The sequence below is a fragment of the Trichomycterus rosablanca genome, chromosome 19 (assembly GCF_030014385.1).
Source record: "Trichomycterus rosablanca isolate fTriRos1 chromosome 19, fTriRos1.hap1, whole genome shotgun sequence".
Lineage (NCBI taxonomy): Eukaryota > Metazoa > Chordata > Actinopteri > Siluriformes > Trichomycteridae > Trichomycterus > Trichomycterus rosablanca.
The window spans coordinates 19,564,750-19,587,130 of NC_086006.1; the positions used below are offsets into that span (position 1 = coordinate 19,564,750).

At 38.9% G+C, this 22,381-nt stretch overlaps 1 long non-coding RNA gene across 2 annotated transcripts in view; it reads left to right on the forward strand.

The window, feature by feature from the left end:
- Positions 1 to 11,166, forward strand: part of LOC134333111 (uncharacterized) — a 58,234-nt gene extending 47,068 nt beyond the window's left edge. For both annotated transcript variants that reach the window (XR_010015341.1, XR_010015340.1), the window contains 2 exons: positions 4,664 to 4,792; positions 11,094 to 11,166. This is a non-coding gene — a long non-coding RNA (uncharacterized LOC134333111). The remainder of the gene's footprint in view (positions 1 to 4,663; positions 4,793 to 11,093) is intronic.
- Positions 11,167 to 22,381: the final 11,215 nt, after the last annotated feature.

Consider the following 22,381-nt stretch of genomic DNA (forward strand, 5'->3'; position numbering starts at 1 on the left):
CTACTAATAATAATAATAATAATAATAATAATAATAATAATAATAATAATAAAAATAATACATTCTTTAAAACTACAAACCCAATTCCATTAAGATTTTTTTAATGTATATAAAAAACAGCAAAGTTTCGCAAATTACTTTTTAAAAGTAAAATTACAAGCTGTTTCATGTTTAAACTACCTAATTTTATTGCTTGTTTTGTTGTGGGTTTTTTATAGTACATTTACATACCCTACTTTTAAATCTGTTGTCTGCAACACGTTCTTAAAAAGTTAGAACAGTTTTGGGATGTTCACTACTCTTCTCGTAACTCTACTCTTCCTGTGACAGTGGTAGCCTAGTGGGTAGAGCTTTGGTCTTTCAATCGGAAGATTGTCGGTTCAAATCCAGCCTCTGCTATGCAGCCACTGTCTGCTTGCTCCAGGGGCGCCATACAATGACTCTGCGCTCTGACCCCAGTTTCCAAAACAAGCTGGGATAGGTGAAAAAAACTGTATATGTATATGACAAATAAAGGTGTTCTTCTTCTTCTTCTTCTGTAATTATTGAAGATAATTGAATAATTGCAACTGGTACTAACACACTTCATACAATGACTGATAATGACAATGACTTTCATAGTTTTATTGGTAACCAGGTTTACTGGCGACCACTTCTGGCCCAACAGTGTGTATACTGTTTAAGATTAAACTAAACAATAATAATAATAATAAGGTTTTTAGGAATTGAATAAAATAGAAGCAGAAATAGTCTTTCAAACTTTTTTAATTACATTTACATTTTCAGCATTTAGCAGACGCTTTTATCCAAAGCGACTTACACAGTGAGCAATTGAGGGTTAAGGGCCTTGCTCAGGGACCCAACAGTGGCAACTTGGTGGTGGCGGGGCTTGAACCGGCAACCTTCTGTTTACTAGTCCAGTATACCTTAACCACTGAGCTATCACTGGCCCTATTTAATTAGTAAATAAAACTAGTAAAGAAGGAGACGTGGTATTGCTATCTGCTCTGTCTCTAACCCTCTCTCTCTCTCTCTGCCTTGAGTCAGATATCATATGCATTTTGAAAGTTTGCTAAGATAGAACTTTGAAGATCTCAGCTGCATTAGCTAAAAACTGAGTGAGTGAGTGTGAGATTTGAGCTTTCACACTTCTAAAAATCTGTCAGAAAATATTTAAAGCTTTCAGTTACGGCACTTAGATTTTCTATATCTTAAAAAAGAATAACAGAGAATCCAATTATCCAAGAAAGTCCCAGAGTACTAGCGAATTCTCTTTAGAGAGACACCAAAAACACCACTTGAGTGACACATAGCAGAACAGCAAAGCCGTTTGATAAATTGCTTGGGCATTTCCACCTTCGACTATGATAATTATGTGCTGCGCTGTGCTGTGGATTAGAAATGCACTAACATGCCAGTGATGCTTTGTTTTCATGCTTGGCTTGGGGCATCTTCTACTGCTTATTAGGAAAAAAAGGCTTGATACATTTTATTTGTACATTTGTCAGTTAAATAAAGGTTTGAAAAATGCCAAAACACATTTTTCAACTTTTCCAGAAATGGGGTTAAGGCATAATAATTGTTATTTTTGTTATTTTTGCCTCTGTTATTGTACATTTGTCACACTAAATAACTTCAGATTTTGCCTTGTGATGGTTCGGCTCCTTGTCCAGGGTGCATTCCTGCCTTGTGTTCAGTTCAAGTGGGATCAGACCCACCACAACCCTGACCACTATGAAGTCATCAATGACAAGGAAAAATGGACAACATAATGACACTTATTAAACTAAAATCTTATAATCAACATAGAACAAGAATAGAACCCAGGACTTTAGGATCCATGTTGCTATTCAGCACCCACTTTATTAGCTGTACCCCAGTGCCACCCCACTCACAACCTTCGCTGCATATGACATTATTGCAATAATATATACAGTCTGACTTCTTACATACTGTGTTCATAGCCCTGAATATTTTTTGTGTGTTTTTGTGTGTGTGTGTGTATGTGTGTGTGTGTGTGTGTGTGTATGTGTGTGTGTGTGTGTGTGTGTGTGTGTGTGTGGGCAGGTATATGCACTGAACCAGGTGACAGGATAGGCTTCGGCTTTTAGACTCAGTGAGCCAACACGCACCGCCCCTCTGTATTCCCACAGACTAGAATCTACACACACACATACACACATATACACTGATCAGCCATAACATTAAAACCACCTCCTTGATTCTACACATACACTTTGTAGTTCTACAATTACTGACTGTAGTCCATCAGTTTCTCTACATACCTTTTTAGCCTGGCTTTACCCTGTTCTTCAGTGGTCAGGACTCCCACAAGACCACTACAGAGCAGGTATTATTTGGGTGGTGGATCATTCTCAGCACTGCAGTGACACTGACATGGGGGTGGTGTGTTAGTGTGTGTTGTGCTGGTATGAGTGGAGAAGACACAGCAGCACTGATGGAGTTCTCAGTGACCTCACTGTCACTGCTGGACTGAGAATAGTCCACCAACCAAAAACATCCAGCCAACAGTGCCCTGTGGGCAGCGTCCTGTGACCACTGATGAAGGTCTATATATATATATATATATGTGTGTGTGTGTGTGTGTGCGTGCGTGCGTGCGTGCGTGCGTGCGTGCGTGCGTGCGTGTACATACTTATTGTTCTCCTGGGTGGGAAAAGACCAGACTACAAAGGGGGCAGGTCTTGGATGCTGGCCTCACACACGAATCCACTGAAGTATGGGCGAATAAGAAGGGTTTGGTGGACTACGCATGTGTCAGAGGGAGTGTGTGTCAGGCAAATATACCCTCCTTGGATGTGATCATGGTCTCCTGCAGCGGAACACTGATTGGCAACACTAATTTGGGATAAAATGGGAGAAGATGCATAAATAAAATAGCAAATTTGTATTGACTTTAAATATAGTATTAAATGTATAATAAAATAAACACATTTGGTTTTTTTCCCAACAACACTTCATACAGTGTTGCCAGCTGCCTTGTTTTCCAGTAAAACTGAAACAGCAATTTCTGAACTGCAGCAGCCATGTAGTTTTAGAACAATATATGCAATATAAGGCCAGGTAGGTGTGCGTTAAAATAATGATTTAAGCAAATTAATTAATTACTTTTTGTTTATTAGACACAAACACCTTCTCTCCTCAGCTTTCCCCTGTTTTCTACACACACTACGTTTACTTAATATACACAACAAGGACACAACTATGTATTCATCCTAATGAAGCTGCTAAAAATAATCAAGGCTACAAACATCTCACCCTGAAGGTCATGCCGCCTAATGAACGCGCGACTAAAATTAGCCTCTCAGCACGTGACCCACTTCAAAGCTGGAAGGGGAAATCTCTACACCAGTGTTTTTTGGCAAATAAGCGTTCTGGGTCGGTTCAGTCAGAATGGGAAATGAGGGCAGAAAGAGGGGGGTTTATACAGTTCCCTCTAACCGCATTACAATGAAAAGAACGCGAGGCGGAGAGCCACGCTGTCGTTAACCTTTGCCGCGAGGATAAATCAGAGCACGCTTACGTGAATTAGTCCAATTCCGCACACGCTCTCTGAGTCCTTGCGCCGCCAAGGGATAAATGACGAAAGAGGGCGTGAATAGGCCCAGAATGCGCCTTTAAATGCCATTCACACCTTAGATTATTATTAATTTGTATCCTTTTTATTCTGGGTTTACTTAAATGTGCCCTCCTTAAATTCACCTTATCAGTTTTGTGGACCATTTGTGTTGGGACAACCATTTTTGAAATGCTTAGGGATTATAATAATCATAAAAAGACAGAAATCAATGAAGCATTTAATTTTTTTGGTGCAAAAGAAGAACATTTCACTATTATATAGAATTATATCAGATTAGGGTGTAACATATGGCCTGGGATGGCAAAATGGGGGGCAGGGGTATATAATTCCATGGGCCCTAAGTAAACAGGGGACCCAAACTGTTCATGGGGGAGGGTGGTGTTTAGGGGGGGTCCTCCATCTGGCAACTATTCTTACCCTTAAGGTAGCACAATAAGACCACAGCTTCTGTTAAAAGCATAGTTTTAGCACCCATTCTTAACATGTGTATACATATTTATTTTTGTATAATAACAGTTTTGGACATGACTGTATCCCAAATGATTTTCGATACGGAGGAACTCCAGTGGCCTGCACAGAGCCCTGACCTCAACACAAATGAACACATTGGGATGAATTGGAACGTTGATTTTGAGCTAGTCCTTGTGTCTGACCTCACAGACGCTCTTCTCCAGAAGTGTGGAGGCTGTTATAGCTACAGCAGGGATTCCTATATGAAAGCCATGGATTAAGAATAACATGTCCACAAATACATGGTTGCATGTGTGGAAGTTTGGTGTGGAGAAATTCCAGTGGCCTGCACAGAGATGCAGTGTACAGCAGGCTCACAGTCAGGTGTCCACATACTTGTGGACACACAATGGATTCATCAGTTTATCCACATCCATTTATTCATGTCTGTTTTACCACCACTTTATTCTAGTCGGGGTTGTGGTGGGTACGATTCAGTGGGTAAAATCTAGGACAAGTTGCCAGTTCAGCACAGGGCAAACACACACACATTCACACCTAGGGTAATTTAAGTAGCTTCAATTAACCTGACTGCATGTCTTTGGACTGTAGGAGGAAACCCACATGGACATGGGGAGAACATGCAAACTCCACACAGACCTGGACTACTACTTGGGAATCGGACCCAGGACCTTCTTGCTATGAGGCGACAGTGCTACCCACCGAGCCACCAAGCCACAGGTAAATAAACTCAACTATACAGCCGTGTAATTTTTAGAAAAATGTGAGTCATTGCAATTGGAAAGCTAACTGTAAGCCAGACCGACTTTACTAATAAGGCTAAATGGAAGTAAATCCCTGCACTGATGTTACAAAATCTAGTGAAACACTTTCCAAAAGTGGTTGAGGTGTACACATATACACCGATCAGCCATAACATTAACACCACCTCATGGTTTCTACACACACTGTCCATTTTATCAGCTCCACTTACCATATAGAAGCACTTTGTAGTTCCACAATTACTGACTGTAGTCCATCTGTTTCTCTATATACTGTTTTAGCCTGCTGTCACCTTGTTCTTCAATGGTCAACAGGACCACCACAGAGCAGGTATTATTTAGGTGGTGGATCATTCTCAGCACTGCAGTGACACTGACATGGTGGTGGTGTGTTAGTGTGTGTTGTGCTGGTATGAGTGGATCAGACACAGCAGTGCTGCTGGAGTTTTTAAATACCATGTCCACTAACTGTTCACTCTATTAGACACTCCTACCTAGTTGGTTCACCCTGTAGATGTAAAGTCAGAGACAATCGCTCATCTATTGCTGCTGTTTGAGTTGGTCATCTTCTAGACCAGGGGTGTCAAACTCACGGCCCGCGGGCCAGATCCGGCCCGCCACGTCATTTTATGTGGCCCGCGAGAGCTTAAACGACTGTACGATTGTTGTGATGGTTCGAGTCGTTACAGAGACGCGCTTATAATTTAATGCGCTCCTGCGCCTTTAAGAGACAACGTGACATCGTAGTCATGGCAACTAACTTTAACGTTTCTCAATCCTCAGACGCCATGTGACTTTTACTGCAAAAGAACGCGGGGTAGCGTAGTTAGTAACGTAAACAATAATAAATAAATACAAATAATTATATTGCAATATAATACAGAAGCATCGTCTGTAAGTAGTGGCGTTTATATTCTCAGTTGTTAGTAAATGTTTAGTGAGTATATCACAGCGTTTTAGTTACAAATTTACCGTCATTAAATACAGCTGTTACCGTTACTATAGCAATTAGTATCTTTACACACAATTTTAACTCGTTATTTTACGTTTGGTTAAATCTCATATTGTACCAGATGTAACACTTGACTACAGCTGTGTGCTTTTTACTGTATTAAGTTCTTTATTGTTTTTATTGTTTGTATTTTTACTCTATTTTGATGCACACAGTGTATCACACAGCTGGGAAGCAAATAAACCGACTGTATTCTGAAGAGAGCTGTCTGTCTGTCTGTCTGTCTGTCTAGCTGAGAAAGGGGGATAAACTATTAGTGAGGGTGAAAACTATTAATAGTGAAAACTATTAATGAAAGTGAAAACAAGTTTGTGCTTCAGGAAGAAAAACCGGTGCGTCTCTTGTGTTATGAGGCCGTGTCTGTGGTAAAGTAGAACAATATAAATGCAGAATTCAGCCTCCAAGAAAAACAACAGACTAAAATCACAGCAGGATACGTTACAATCGGCCCTTTGAGGGCCACCATAATGCCGATGTGGCCCTCGGTGAAAATGAGTTTGACACCCCTGTTCTAGACCTTCATCAGTGGTCACAGGACGCTGCCCATAGGGCACTGTTGGCTGGATGTTTTTGCTTGGTGGACTATTCTCAGTCCAGCAGTGATAGTGAGGTGTTTAAAAACTCCATCAGCATTGCTGTGTCTGATCCACTCATACCAGCACAACACACACTAACACACCACCACCAGTCAGTGTCACTGCAGTGCTGAGAATGACCCACCACCTAAATAATACCTGCTCTGTGGTGGTCCTGTGGGGGTCCTGACCATTGAAGAACTGTGTAAAAGCAGGTTAAAAAAGTATGTAGAGAAATAGATGGACTACAGTCAGTAATTGTAGAACTACAAAGTGCTTCTATATGGTAAGTGGAGCTGATAAAATGGACAGTGAGTGTAGAAACAAAGATAATGTTATGCCTGATCGGTGTAAATATAGTAATTTATATAAAACTGATAGAAAACTATGAGGATTTTTAAAGAGAATTCAAAGTGTGTTTATTGTTCATATCTTTGTTAGGCAAAAGTTGGCAAAATGAAGATAAAATATCAGCTTGTTTGTTATTAACCATGGCTGAGCAGAACTGCATTAAAATGCATGAAGTTCTTTAGTTTGGTGCAAAAATCTGGTTATCTTATATTAAAAACACAGCACTTTTATTGGTTTTGTGTTGTTTAATTGTGTTTTAAGCATTTCCTTCTAAGCATTACAAGTTTCTGCACAGTTTTTCACACCGACAAAGTGCAAAGAGGGTCCAATCGTTAACAATTTATTAAAGCTACTCGCAGACCTGAAAATCATCTGCGCTATATCAAAATTATGCTTATGCTGCAGAAAGGACAAATAAATCTGAAAGACACATTTGCTCGAGATAAACCGACTCGCTTGACCTTCTGCTGTCTCCGCGCGTGGTCAGGAGGCACGGCGACATATTGCACGTCACACCGGAAGGTAACAAATGGAGCCCGGGACGGCTCCAGCCATCTGTCAGTACTGTGCCCTGCTGTCATAGGCCGATCTGCCCTTGCCTGGTCTGCAGGAGCGAGGCACATTCCAAATTTCCACACGAACATGCATGAGAACGGTGCACATGCTCAGTGCAGATCGGATGCACATAAAAAGAAGCCAGAAGTGTTTCTTTCCAGCTAATCTGTTTCCAGTTTAAAGGACTGATATACCATGGTACATTCATTTTTTGATAATGGTATTCATAGTCAAGTCAAGTCAATGTATTTGTATATCGCTTTTTATAATGAACATTGTCTCAAAGCAACTTTACAGAATCCAGGACCTACAGACCAAAAACCCCTGTATTCATGGAAAATATTAGCAGGATAGTGACATAGTATCATGTGTTGCACTGTTTTGATTGTATTAGGTGCAGTGTTGTTGGGATTTTCAAACACCTCATTGTCAATGGAAGGAGAATAGTGCTCTAACCAAAAATATAAAACCAGTGGTATCATGCGATCAGAAAGTCCACTAATAAAAGACCAGATGATGTTCAACACACATTGTGCATGAAAAACAAAACAGCTCTAGTCTTATCATCTAGGCAGTGGGAAGGTAGCGGGTGTGCTAGGGTGTGCAGATGATTGACAAAGTGTACAGAGCAACACATGGGCTACAGCCAGTAACTGTATACACTGTATGGTAGGTGTAGCTTATAAAATAGTCAATCAATGTACGTATGTACCAAATAGGTGTACCTAATAAAGTGCTTAGTGAGTGTACACCACAAACTCAAGTGTATGATGCTCACACATGATGCCTGCACATTTAAGATGTTATTTTTGATGTCCGAGTGAAGGTTTTGTCACAATCAGTGATTGAGTACTTATAAGAACCATTATTTATATATACAGTATATATATACAGTGTATCACAAAAATGAGTACACCCCTCACATTTCTGCAGATATTTAAGTATATCTTTTCATGGGACAACACTGACAAAATGATACTTTGACACAGTGAAAAGTAGTCTGTGTGCAGCTTATATAACAGTGTAAATTTATTCTTTCCTCAAAATAACTCAATATACAGCCATTAATGTCTAAACCACCGGCAACAAAAGTGAGTACACCCCTTAGTGAAAGTTCCTGAAGTGTCAATATTTTGTGTGGCCACCATTATTTACCAGAACTGCCTTAACTCTCCTGGGCATGGAGTTTACCAGAGCTTCACAGGTTGCCACTGGAATGCTTTTCCACTCCTCCATGACGACATCACGGAGCTGGCGGATATTCGAGACTTTGCGCTCCTCCACCTTCCGCTTGAGGATGCCCCAAAGATGTTCTATTGGGTTTAGGTCTGGAGACATGCTTGGCCAGTCCATCACCTTTACCCTCAGCCTCTTCAATAAAGCAGTGGTCGTCTTAGGTGTGTGTTTGGGGTCATTATCATGCTGGAACACTGCCCTGCGACCCAGTTTCCGGAGGGAGGGGATCATGCTCTGCTTCAGTATTTCACAGTACATATTGTTCATGTGTCCCTCAATGAAATGTAACTCCCCAACACCTGCTGCACTCATGCAGCCCCAGACCATGGCATTCCCACCACCATGCTTGACTGTAGGCATGACACACTTATCTTTGTACTCCTCACCTGATTGCCGCCACACATGCTTGAGACCGTCTGAACCAAACAAATGAATCTTGGTCTCATCAGACCATAGGACATGGTTCCAGTAATCCATGTCCTTTGTTGACATGTCTTCAGCAAACTGTTTGCGGGCTTTCTTGTGTAGAGACTTCAGAAGAGGCTTCCTTCTGGGGTGACAGCCATGCAGACCAATTTGATGTAGTGTGCGGCGTATGGTCTGAGCACTGACAGGCTGACCCCCCACCTTTTCAATCTCTGCAGCAATGCTGACAGCACTCCTGCGCCTATCTTTCAAAGACAGCAGTTGGATGTGACGCTGAGCACGTGCACTCAGCTTCTTTGGACGACCAACGCGAGTCTGTTCTGAGTGGACCCTGCTCTTTTAAAACGCTGGATGATTTTGGCCACTGTGCTGCAGCTCAGTTTCAGGGTGTTGGCAATCTTCTTGTAGCCTTGGCCATCTTCATGTAGCACAACAATTCGTCTTTTAAGATCCTCAGAGAGTTCTTTGCCATGAGGTGCCATGTTGGAACTTTCAGTGACCAGTATGAGAGAGTGTGAGAGCTGTACTACTAAATTGAACACACCTGCTCCCTATGCACACCTGAGACCTAGTAAGACTAACAAATCACATGACATTTTGGAGGGAAAATGACAAGCAGTGCTCAATTTGGACATTTAGTGGTGTAGTCTCTTAGGGGTGTACTCACTTTTGTTGCCGGTGGTTTAGACATTAATGGCTGTATATTGAGTTATTTTGAGGGAAGAATAAATTTACACTGTTATATAAGCTGCACACAGACTACTTTTCATTGTGTCAAAGTGTCATTTTGTCAGTGTTGTCCCATGAAAAGATATACTTAAATATCTGCAGAAATGTGAGGGGTGTACTCACTTTTGTGATACACTGTATATATATATATATATATATATATATATATATATTAAATCCACCAGCTCCTGCAATGTTATGACATGTAAAATCAATATATGTATTTATCTTTTTCATCTATTTCTTTAAAATTTCTTTATTTAGGAATTTAGATGCTTTTTTGTGCTTAGAATTAAATACAATTACAGTTAAATACAATAAATTAAATACAAGTTTTAGTTAACATAAAGACTGACCAAGTACTTCAGAGAAGATTTGAAAAGTGGAACATATCATTTTAAGAGTTAGGTCTCTTTATAAGCTCAAACTAATAAATAATAAGCCATGTAGTTTATTAGCAGTTTGTTAGACAGCCTTCTTGCTACTGGACTGTTAGCTTTGTGTTTACATTAACTGCATTATTATAACCTAGTTTTTCATTGTGTCTGCCATAAATAAACCGTTATATAAATATAATAATGTGACTAATCACATTTAATGTGAGTTTGTTTGACAACAGTTAGCAGATGCAGCTAAAAACAGTTAGCAGAGCCTGCTAACTAGGCTGAGGTAAAGTAAAAGCTGCATGCTGAATCACATTTGTGTTTTATATAGTGATATAGTGTATAGTCAGTCAGATAGTGAACTTATTTGACATCCTGCAGTAGTAAGAGGTTTAGGAGGTTGTGAAAATGGAAATGTTGTGCTATATTTCAAACACTTTTGTTGCTCTGGATAAGACTGGCTTAATTCCATACATTTAAACGTATAAATACTGCAATTAATTACATTGTTATATGATAATGCAAGTTCAGACTGATACTGCAATTCAATCAGTCTTTTTCTTTGGACAATTCTCAGCTGTGTATTTAAAAATCTTTATATATTTATACCTAAAAACACTGGGCATGCTTGCAACAACAAAGGATGGTTGGACCCATAAATCATCATGCTTTCAATGATACCCTTCCCCCACTGTTCAAACATGTAAAAATTTAAGAATTGGGGGGTTAGTTAGCATTACCCTTTGTTTACTTCAGTAAGGTTTGGTTAATGGCTCAGTGTAACCCAGGTTTAACTTAATTAAACCCTCTAATGAAGCTTAATGTCTTTGTTTGCTTCAACATGTAGCCTAGTAGTGAAGAAGGTCATTAGACACTTGACCATACTCTTGGCTGAATTTTATACTGTAGCATGAATAACACAAAAATTCTTTTTGTGGCTTTATGAATTCACATATGAGTCTCAAACATTAGATTTTTGTTTGAAATCTTCAGTGTTTATATCCCAAAACGACGATCAATACCATCCAGTGTGAGGACCAGTGTGCTGTTTAAATGTCAAGGTATGTTCAAAACACGACCACAACATACTATACATTTTTCTTCCCACTTTCCTGCCTTTTTGGCACCCGCTTTGAGAAGTTTAGTGCTTCTTTATTCTTAATCCAAAATGGCTGGTACAGTGGGTCGATTTTCAATTATAGACCTGGATAATAAAGATAAACCCATGTGTCGATAAAAACCTCTTTTATTTTAAAAAACCCAAAACCTCTCTCTGGCTTTATTTTTCTCTCACCTTACCTGTTCTAAAGAAAAACATCCTCTTCTAGCTTTTAATCATTCTATTTCCATTCATGTCTCTGGTAGAGAATATTAAAAAATGGATAGAAAAGGAAGGTCAAACACCTGTCAGTGTTGGGATATAGAGAGCTGGATGGAGAAAAACAATCAATACTGAAATATTGTTTTGCTCCTGCAGTAGCTGTTAAATGCCATCTGTATGTTTCTGTATCATAAAACAGACCTGTATAAAATATGAATTTTATATAAAGTTAAAAGCAATATATATTATATTACAATGTCTGTATATTATTGTTTTTATTTGGACCCAGTCATGGTGTGTATCAGATTATGGAGTATACTGTAATCCTTGAATTATTTTGCTGTGTGTAGAGACAGTAAAGCTTTAGTTTAAAAAGCTCGCAGATGTACAGCTATAAAATCCCTAAAAAGAAACACAAATCCAGATTAATTCATACACTTGAAACTTTCAGTGGTGTATAAAGTACCTGAAGTCCATACTTGATTAAAAGTACAAGTATCTTACCAGAAATGTACTTTGATAGAAGTAAAAGTCACCTTTTAAAATATTACTTGAGTAAAAGTCTAAAAGTATCTGATGTTTAATGTACCTAAGTATTAAAAGTATCTGATATTAAATGTACTTAAGTATTAAAAGTAGAAGTAAAAGTAAATGCTGTTAGTATAAACTGAAGTGGTCAGAATTTTGAAAAATATGAAGAAAATCCAGGTCTTCACAACATAAGAATTTATAGAATTAAATACATTTTATTCCTTTATCTGAACATGATTTGTGCCAAATTATGATTATAATCAGCTGTTGACATCACCTGTTTGAAAACACATAATTATTATTATTTTTTTAACCTTATTACTAGCCCTAAATTGCCCTGTTCCAACTTTTTTGGAATGTCTTGTAGCTTAAAATGTATGTTTATGTATGTTAAGAGTTTAAATGAAGTTAACCAGACAAAACATGAAATATTTTGGGTTACGATGGAATAAGAGTCGATGTACAGTAAATGTAAGAAACACTGCATTCATTTCATTTGCATTTTCTATACTGTCCCATTTTTTTTTTTATTTGAGTAGTATAGTACATTCAAGTCATAGATATATATTAACTCAAAAGTTTAACAAAACGTGTGGCATTTTTAACCCTTTAATGTTCTGCTCAACTATTAGTTTAAATCGAAATATTTGGGTAAAAATGAGCTGTATTTAAATCATCTTGTTTGGGTCGTATCTACTCCCTGATTGGAATGTTTTAAACTAAAAAATATTGGTATTCTTATTTTAAGAAAACATCGTTTCTAACTTTAAGCAGCAGCTGAAAAATCATCCATGAAAAGTTGGAAACGTTGAAAACTAGGAAAAGCAAAGAAATATATATTTCTTAACATAATTTTCTTGTTGAGACATTAAAGGGTTAAAGACGTGCATTTTCCTCAACACCATGAATGTTTCCTCTGCCGGTGTAATACAGAAATTAGATGAAGAAATATTAGTCGGCAGGTGAGTTTTTATAAATGGACATTTCTTCATGAGTTTTGCACTGAATTAATTCCAAACAAATTTAGTGAAACGTTATATCTGTGATTCAAATGTAATCAAAAATGTAAGCTAGATATCTGAACAATGTTAATGTTAATATAATGAAATAAAAAAACAATGGTGCAGGGAATTTACTTTGTTAATCGTTAACTTACATCAGCGTGTTAATTAAACGGGGAGCTTCTGATACGCCGATATTTTCGTATCTTTGGGTGAACGACGCGCAGCTGTCTTTGTTTGTACATGCGCATTAATGTGTGTAACCGCCGAACTAACTTTCAAACGCAGATTCGCCAAACCTGCTGCAGTCTGTCACACATCTCACATGATTTAGCTTATTTATTATTATCATTTTGTAGTAACGAGTAACGAATATGCATACGTCAAATGTATCGGAGTAAAAGTACACAATTTCTTTAGAAAATGTAGTGGAGTAAAAGTAAAAGTTGCCAAAAAATGTTATACTCCAGTAAAGTACAGATACTCCACAAAACTACTTAAGTACTGTAACGAAGTATTATTACTTCGTTACTATACACCACTGGAAACTTTATAGTGCAAAGCATGTAGTTCTGACTATTTAGGTTTGTTATTCACTATTCCATATGTAGGAAAAGGTCACTTCTGAAGGGAATTCTTTGTTCCATGATTATCATCAACCAAAATGTCATGGACTTACTTATTTAATTACAGCTTATATAAATCTAGTGTAACCACCTTACTTTCTTAATATTTGTGCATAGTATGATGTGCATTCTTAGTATTTGTGCATAGTATGATGTGCATTCTTAGTATTTGTGCATAGTATAATGTGCATTCTTAGTATTTATACATAGTATGATGTGCATTCTTGGTATTTGTGCATAGTATGATGTGCATTTTTAGTATTTGTGCATAGTATGATGTGCATTTTTAGTATTTGTGCATAGTATAATGTGCATTCTTAGTATTTATACATAGTATGATGTGCATTCTTGGTATTTGTGCATAGTATGATGTGCATTTTTAGTATTTGTGCATAGTATGATGTGCATTTTTAGTATTTGTGCATAGTATAATGTGCATTCTTAGTATTTATACATAGTATGATGTGCATTCTTGGTATTTGTGCATAGTATGATGTGCATTTTTAGTATTTGTGCATAGTATAATGTGCATTCTTAGTATTTATGTGCATTTTTAGTATTTGTGCATAGTATGATGTGCATTCTTAGTATTTATACATAGTATGATGTGCATTTTAGTATTTGTGCATAGTATGATGTGCATTCTTAGTATTTATACATAGTATAGATAGATAGATAGATAGATAGATAGATAGATAGATAGATAGATAGATAGATAGATAGATAGATAGATAGATAGATAGATAGATAGATACTTTATTTATCCCGAAGGAAATTCTTGATGTGCATTCTTAGTATTTGTGCATAGTATGATGTGCATTTTTAGTATTTGTGCATAGTATAATGTGCATTCTTAGTATTTATGTGCATTTTTAGTATTTGTGCATAGTATGATGTGCATTATTAGTATTTATATACAGTGTATCACAAAAGTGAGTACACCCCTCACATTTCTGCAGATATTTAAGTATATCTTTTCATGGGACAACACTGACAAAATGACACTTTGACACAATGAAAAGTAGTCTGTGTGCAGCTTATATAACAGTGTAAATTTATTCTTCCCTCAAAATAACTCAATATACAGCCATTAATGTCTAAACCACCGGCAACAAAAGTGAGTACACCCCTAAGAGACTACACCCCTAAATGTCCAAATTGAGCACTGCTTGTCATTTTTCCTCCAAAATGTCATGTGATTTGTTAGTGTTACTAGGTCTCAGGTGTGCATAGGGAGCAGGTGTGTTCAATTTAGTAGTACAGCTCTCACACTCTCTCATACTGGTCACTGAAAGTTCCAACATGGCACCTCATGGCAAAGAACTCTCTGAGGATCTTAAAAGACGAATTGTTGCGCTACATGAAGATGGCCAAGGCTACAAGAAGATTGCCAACACCCTGAAACTGAGCTGCAGCACAGTGGCCAAGATCATCCAGCGTTTTAAAAGAGCAGGGTCCACTCAGAACAGACCTCGCGTTGGTCGTCCAAAGAAGCTGAGTGCACGTGCTCAGCGTCACATCCAACTGCTGTCTTTAAAAGATAGGCGCAGGAGTGCTGTCAGCATTGCTGCAGAGATTGAAAAGGTGGGGGGTCAGCCTGTCAGTGCTCAGACCATACGCCGCACACTACATCAAATTGGTCTGCATGGCTGTCACCCCAGAAGGAAGCCTCTTCTGAAGTCTCTATACAAGAAAGCCCGCAAACAGTTTGCTGAAGACATGTCAACAAAGGACATGGATTACTGGAACCATGTCCTATGGTCTGATGAGACCAAGATTAATTTGTTTGGTTCAGATGGTCTCAAGCATGTGTGGCGGCAATCAGGTGAGGAGTACAAAGATAAGTGTGTCATGCCTACAGTCAAGCATGGTGGTGGGAATGCCATGGTCTGGGGCTGCATGAGTGCAGCAGGTGTTGGGGAGTTACATTTCATTGAGGGACACATGAACTCCAATATGTACTGTGAAATACTGAAGCAGAGCATGATCCCCTCCCTCCGGAAACTTGGTCGCAGGGCAGTGTTCCAGCATGATAATGACCCCAAACACACCTCTAAGACGACCACTGCTTTATTGAAGAGGCTGAGGGTAAAGGTGATGGACTGGCCAAGCATGTCTCCAGACCTAAACCCAATAGAACATCTTTGGGGCATCCTCAAGCGGAAGGTGGAGGAGCGCAAAGTCTCGAATATCCGCCAGCTCCGTGATGTCGTCATGGAGGAGTGGAAAAGCATTCCAGTGGCAACCTGTGAAGCTCTGGTAAACTCCATGCCCAGGAGAGTTAAGGCAGTTCTGGGAAATAATGGTGGCCACACAAAATATTGACACTTCAGGAACTTTCACTAAGGGGTGTACTCACTTTTGTTGCTGGTGGTTTAGACATTAATGGCTGTATATTGAGTTATTTTGAGGGAAGAATAAATTTACACTGTTATATAAGCTGCACACAGACTACTTTTCATTGTGTCAAAGTGTCATTTTGTCAGTGTTGTCCCATGAAAATATATACTTAAATAGCTGCAGAAATGTGAGGGGTGTACTCACTTTTGTGATACACTGTATATTATGATGTGCATTTTAGTATTTGTGCGTAGTATGATGTGCATTCTTAGTATTTATACATAGTATGATGTGCATTCTTAGTATTTATACATAGTATGATGTGCATTCTTAGTATTTGTGCATAGTATAATGTGCATTCTTAGTATTTCTGCATAGTATAATGTGCATTCTTAGTATTTATACATAGTATGATGTGCATTCTTAGTAGCATAGTATGATGTGTATACTATTTTACCATTTGTTAAATATATTTAACAGAATAAAGACACAAAGGTCAAGCTGCTGCTGGACAATGACTGTGACCGCAGAACCAACATGTTAAAATAATCAATTTTATCAAACATTAGAACTAGAACTGGAAAAAATAAGTGATCTAAGTTACTTTGACCTTGGCATGATGGTTGGTGCCAGATGGGCTGGTTTGCATATGTCCTGGAATTTCTAACCACAACAGCCTCCTGGGTTTACTCAGAATTGTGCAACAATGCCCAGTTCTTCCGGCAGAAGCACCTTGTTGATGAAAAAGAGAAATAAGGAAAATAGACAGACTAGTTTACGTTGACTTGAAGGGTACAGTAATTAAACTTACCAGTCCAGTACACAAGCCTCTCACACTCCATGATGGATGACAAAATTAATAGGACACCATGAGAATGACAGATGAAAGCAAGGACATGACATTTGACCACTCAGTCCTGTTGGGCAAATAACTGTAACAGCTTGTGTCTAGGTTATCCAATCAGGAAGATTACCCCCTTGTGTGTGAGATAAGGTGAGAAGAGGGTGCGGTACATTTTCCATTAACACATATCAATAATTCTAAGAGCAGTTATTCAGAGTTATACTGACCAGAGTAGCTCCTGAATTACTGGTGTAGAAGTACAATAATTGTACATTTTATGGTATTATATAATATGTATAATAAGCAGAACTATCATAATAATACACCAATGAGGCATAACAGTATGACCACCATCCTAATATTTTGTTGGTCTCCCTTTTGGACTCCACTAGACCCCTGAAGGTGTGCTGTGGTATCTGGCACCAAGATGTTAGCAGCAGATCCTTTAACTCCTGTAATTTGTGAGGTAGGGATTCCATGGATTGGATTGAGATCTGGGGAATTTGGAGGCCAAGTCAACACCTCAAACTCGTTGTTGTGCTCCTCAAACCATTCCTGAACTGTCAGTCAGTAATTGTAGAACTACAAAGTGCCTCTACATGGTAATTGGAGCTGATAAAATGAACAATGTGTGTAGAAACCAGGAGGTGGTTTTAATGTTATGGCTGATCGGTGTATAATAATACAGCATACTTTACATATCAAATATAAATGCTTGAGAGTTAGCAGCAAGTGTTAAATCCTTGTGTACATATCTTAAGTGTCAAAAACCACTTTCGCTTCTAAATCCAAATTAAAGCATTAAAAAGTGTGTCCGTATGTATGTGTGTTTGTGTGTGTGTGCGTGCGTGTGCGTGCACTCTGCCAGATTAAACAGGAGTATATGTCCTCACAATAACCCGTGTGTGCTCTCCAGCTGCCGCCAAGTGCCACTCAAGGCTTCATTGTATTTTGTGCAAATCCGGTGTGTTTTGGTATTTAGTGCAGTATGTGTTGCACTGTGCTCGCTGTAATGGCCCCTAACAGCGCCACATTAAGCCCAGCGGCTCGGACAGCTCTCACTCTGAGGTGAGATGTGCTCTCTGTACTTTATTTGGTGAAGCGCTCATGTTTATTCATGTTCTTAAGAGCACTCCTGTTCAATTTAGTTAAACAGGCCTTTTCTGTTTTCACTTGTTCACTGTGCCACTTTTCAGGCACATTCATATGGAAATGACCACCTACTTACCTGTTCTGCTTCTGCGTCCATAAAGCTCTGGATTTTAAACTCTGTTTTTCAGTAAGAACTACAGTTATTGAGTCGAGGATGTTGAGCTTCAAGATCTTCTTTGTCTCACTTGTTCTTATTGTCTTCAGGACGGTTCAGTCATTTAATAAACATGACTCTACTTATTGTAAGGCACACGTGCCTTATGTGTGCAATATGTGTAGATTGCTTAAATAAGTTCAAGTAATGACTGTAGTAGATCAGTGTGCAATAATGTCCCAATATACAGTGGAGAGAAGATATATAGTGAGATCGCTGTTACAGCAGTACAGTACATCTATTTAGGTGGTTGCCAAATGACAACATGGGCTACGTCCAGAATCGCACACTTAAACAGTACCTACTAAATTGGAGACAGTGTGCACTGCTCGGCCGGTAAAGCAGTATGCTCTCTTAGTACGCAACCTCAGACGTACGTGCAATATGTGTAGATTGCTTAAATAAGTTCAAGTAATGACTGTAGTAGATCAGTGTGCAATAATGTCCCAACACAGTGGAGAGGAGATATAGTGTGTTCGAAAACCTAGGGAAATGCCTTGCTGTCTTACTGCCTACATAGGCAGCTGCCTGAGTAGAGAGGATTCTAATAAGTCAATGACTTTTAAGTCAGGTTATTCGAACGCGCTACTTAGACAGCGATTCCATCGAGTTTCGCATTTAGCATCTTGTCATTCAAACCAATGGGATGGAGTGGCACAGCACGCTAGCATGTCAACTAACATCTCCCTATCTCCCTTCGTGTACCGCAAATAAAAACACTTGTACAAGTTTATACAAATTAAAAATCAGTAATAATTTATTTACGTTTGAAAATAACTCGTTCGTTTCTCCGCCCCGTCAGCCATGTTTTTATTATTTTTCTGTGAGAGAAGAGCTGCCGCACTGAATGCTGGGATTGCCTTGATCACTAAGGACGCTTCCGATGCTCACTCGTTCTTGAGCCAAAATAACATTGAAATGTTAAGATGCCTTAGTAGTGAGGATATTAAGGCATCTAGGATTTTGAACAGCCGCCTTCTTGGGAGCACGCATAAGATGACGTAAAGTGCTGTCTATGTAGAGAGCTCCCTAGCTTTTCCAACACACCCATACAGTGAGATCGCTGTTGGAAACATTTTGTTACAGCAGTACAGTACATCTATTTAGGTGGTTGCCACATGACAACATGGGCTGCATCCAAAATCACACACGTACACAGTACGTACTAAATTGGATACTATGAGATTATGAATTTTTCTCCCCATTTTTCCTCCCGATTTAACGCATCCCATTTGTTTTCCACTGACGACAGACACCAGATTTGCATCCAAGGAGAGCACGCCACTGCACGGGCGTCTCTCCTGCCAATCAGGGTCCTTACACAGCGTATGAAGACCCACCCACTGGGTTACGGGTCCTTTCTGTGTGGAGTTTGCATGTTCTCCCCGTGTCTGCATGGGTTTACTCCGGGTGCTCCAATTTCCTCCCACAGTTCAAAGACATGCAAGTGAAGTGAATTGGAGACACAAAATTGTCCATGACTGTGTTTGATATAACCTTGTGTGAACTGAACTGATGAAGCTTGTGTAATGAGTAACTACCGTTCCTGTCATGAATCTAATCAAAGTTTAAAACATGACGTTAAAATCCTAATAAACAAACATTGTACTTGTCTTTATTTAATGCACAATGAAGCAGTTGAATACTCAGCTGAATGGCTAAGATAACAGCTTCTTGTTATTACAGATCAGTGTTTTTAATAGTGGGATGCCATAGTGATATTCCAGGAGTGCTGTCAGTCTATATTTGATCAAGTTAATTTGTTACTTCAATCTACAAACCACAAAAAAATCCCCCAAACTTGGTACATTTTATAAAATGCATGAAAAAGAAACGTTCAATTTTCTGAAACTTTATTTAAATGACAAGACGTCCAAAGTAAAGAATTTCAGTGTTTTCACTGACCCACTTTGTAATTATAAACTCTTTTATACTCTGCTAGTACCCTAATGATTCTTCCTGGTGGTTATTTTGAGACTTATTGCAACTCTAAGAAGATAAATAGATTGTTTTAATCATATCCTGAATTAGATTGAATTACTCATTCGAACTGACAAAGATCTTTGCATGCTAACACAGCCACCGTGATTGCATCTCAGTCTCGATAACATGAACCTACACTCACAAAACACAATGCCGAAGACTTTAGAAACATGGCCTGTTGTACCAGAGGATAATTTCCGCCCTCTTTATAGTAATGCAGATAACGTACAAAAGGACTCACATCTAAAGGAATTCTTATTCGTGTTTTACCACTCTCTCCATCACTCTGGCTCCTCATTTCTCCCTCTATCTCTCTCCATCCATCGTTCTCTCTCCCGCCTGTGGAGAGCATTGGCTGGGACTCAGGGACATGGGCACGGTTGCTAGGTAACCGGTTGTGGTTGCCATGGTAATTTTAAGTGGAACAGCTGGTCCAATCAGCATAAACTGCAGGCAGGCAAAGGTAGAGAGAGAGTGAGAGAGAGCTGCTGAAGCATGCAGGATGGATAGAATGATGGAAGAAAAGGAAAGATGAGTGAGAGGGCTGAAAAGTGCAAAAAGAAACAAGTGGAATGGATGTAGGGGAAAGAAAAGTGAGCACCCATGTTGAAGCGGAAGAGATGAGAATGCGGGGAGAGAAGAGGATGGATAGTGTAGGAGGTTGAAAATTCCCATTCCACATAAATAGAGTAGAGAGGAAAAGCACATCTTTAATGTACAGCTAACATCTATAGTATAAATTCAGTTATTCAGACGTGTACGTATCCAACCCAGCATAACTGAAACAGCTTGTCTATTATGGCATCCATATAACCCATTTACAGCCCTTGTAGCCCTTTTATTCCAGTAATCTCATCCCCATTTATATGTCTTATCCCCATCCTCATTTATAAGTCTGCTCTATTTCTATAATAGAGGACACAGTGTACAGTGTAAGTGATAGTCTTGATGACAGGGAATATAACGATGACCTTTAACTAATGTTATACGCTTTATAAATCTTATTCCATTCACTGTATATGTGTATTTCCCACAAAAAAAGCAAAGAACCAGGCCAGCCTGTACACATGTTAATATTTGCTTAAATTTTTTTATTAAATGGCATAAAGAGTATAGCTCAAAACACAAATGGAGAGGACGAATGACACATTTTATTCAAATGACAAGTGTCTCCTTAACATTTGTTAAATTGCTATTTATTTAATTATTAGGTTTATTAGGTTTACTTTGGTTACATTCATGACAGAAATGGTAATTACTTGTTACACAAGATTAATCAGTTCACAAGTTCAATGTCAAACACAGTCATGGACAATTTTGTATCTCCAGTTCACCTCACTTGCATGTCTTTGGACTGTGGAAGGAAACCGGAGCTTCTAAAGGAAACCCACGCAGACGGGGGAGAACATGCAAACTCCACACATAAAGGATCCGGACTACTCCACCAGGGAATCGAATCCAGGACCTTCTTGCTGTGGTTCTGTTGTGTCCTGCTGTGGACAGTGCTACTCACTGAGCCACCATGCCGCCCTCCTTTATGATGCTACAATCAATAATATATGTTTAGGAAAGTAGTACTTTAGTGATTAAGGCTCTGGGCTATCTAGTGAGAAGCTGAAGGTTCGAATCCTGGCTCTGACAAGCATCCTCTGTATTTTTTTTTTAGCAAAAGAACATTAAAGAACCACGTTTAATGACAGACTCTGCATTCTAATGCCAGCCTTCAAACAAGTTGGAATATGTGAGAAAGGAAAAAATAATTTATTGGACTGTGCACATGTATATACACTGATCAGCCATAACATTAAAACCACCTCCTTTTTTCTACACACATTGTCCATTTTATCGGCTCCACTTACCATATAGAAGCACTTTGTAGTTCTACAATTACAGACTGTAGTCCATCTGTTTCTCTGTGTGCTTTGTTAGACCCCTTTCATGCTGTTCTTCAATTGTCAGGATTCTCCCAGGACCACTACAGAGCAGGTATTATTTGGGCGGTGGGTCATTCTCAGTGTGTGTTGTGCTGGTATGAGTGGATAAGACACAGCAATGCTGATGGAGTTTTTAAACACATCACTGTCACAGCTGGACTGAGAATAGTCCACCAACCAAAAATATCCAGCCAACAGCGCCCCGTGGGCAGTGTCCTGTGACCACTGATGAAGGTCTAGAGGGGGTGGTTTTAATGTTATGGCTGATCAGTATATGACAGTAGAGTCATTCTTCTTTGGAGTGTAATGAATTCAGTGACTCAAACTTCAGTGGCAGCTGTTACATTTTGTCTAACACAGAACTTGTGATGGCATATCCAACATTAAAAAATAAG